Genomic DNA, 1,084 nt, shown 5'->3' with positions numbered 1-1,084 from the left:
ATTAAAAGGGATTTTTCCCCCAGAGGGCTCGTCATAGATTCAGTAAATTCATAAATATTAAAAAATATTATTTAAATATTTCAGTAAATGCAAGATATTGCAAGAGTTTCTTTTTTTAAAGTATCAGTATTTAGTAATAAACTATATTATCGCCCAGCCATAATATTTAAAGTTGAATTGTTTGGGTCAGTTTTTTGGGCTTGTACATGCATATCTACTTAAAATTCTTGTAAATGTTGATGGCCTTAAAGGTAGACATGGACTAAATCCACAAATTGTGGTCTTTTCATAGTGTGTGTGTCTGTTGTTGAAGCTCTCTTGGTTCTCTCTTAAACTGTCTGGTCTAAATGCCCTCTGGAGTGTTAATTGAGCTGTAAGTTTGACGGTGTATCAAGGTCTCCCATTGAAAGTGTAAGTGTGACAGGCTAATGGAAGAGGTCTTAAAAATGACTTGGATTTTGAAGGTCTTTCCAAAATCGAGCATTTCTGATTGAAGTAACTGAAGATGTATTTAACTTGTCTTTATGTGGTACGACGGACGTCTCTAAGTGTCTGTTTTTATGTCACAGGGCTGTGCGTCCTGGAAGTGGTATTTTCCCTTTCATTATGCTCCGTTTGCCTCCGACTTCAAAGACATCAAGGGCATGTTCAACGATTTCGAGAAAGGGACCAAACCGGTAATTTGAAACGCATTGCAACACTGAGCCAAAACAAATAGTGCATTAGAGTTTGTGTGTCAGTGCATTGTTCTTGTGTTGCTGATGTGTTGACTATTGATTTAACACAATTTTATCATATTTTTTCATTTGTAGTTCAAACCTCTGGAGCAGCTCATGGGTGTGTTTCCTGCTGCCAGTGGAAACTTTCTGCCACAAATATGGAGAGCCCTGATGACCGACCCAGTGAGTGACAGATTTACTGTACCTCTGACATAGAGCTGCACAGTTAATCGTTAAAAGATCGCGATCTGGATTCCGCGTTTGAAAGTAACTGCCACATAACGTTGTGTCGATTGCATTGTTTCGCCACTAGGTGGACTAAGATTTTTAATGTTGTTTTTTTTTTTTTTTTTTTTTTAAAGAAG

General features: G+C 37.4%; 1 long non-coding RNA gene across 2 annotated transcripts; it reads left to right on the top strand.

The window, feature by feature from the left end:
• The first annotated feature begins 351 nt into the window (after window positions 1-351).
• LOC107734076 (uncharacterized) lies at window positions 352-898 on the top strand. 2 transcript variants are annotated; one of them, XR_001639056.1, is made up of 3 exons: window positions 352-373; window positions 570-677; window positions 813-898. It is a non-coding gene; the product is annotated as an uncharacterized LOC107734076 (long non-coding RNA). The 2 variants fall into 2 exon arrangements; XR_001639055.1 differs by lacking the exon at window positions 352-373 and adding an exon at window positions 446-464.
• The last annotated feature ends 186 nt before the right edge of the window (window positions 899-1,084 follow it).

This window comes from Sinocyclocheilus rhinocerous, unplaced genomic scaffold, assembly GCF_001515625.1.
Source record: "Sinocyclocheilus rhinocerous isolate Xijiao unplaced genomic scaffold, SAMN03320098_v1.1 scaffold38251, whole genome shotgun sequence".
Lineage (NCBI taxonomy): Eukaryota > Metazoa > Chordata > Actinopteri > Cypriniformes > Cyprinidae > Sinocyclocheilus > Sinocyclocheilus rhinocerous.
Note: the sequence above shows the minus strand (reverse complement) of the source record. Positions and strands in the feature narration are given on the sequence as shown.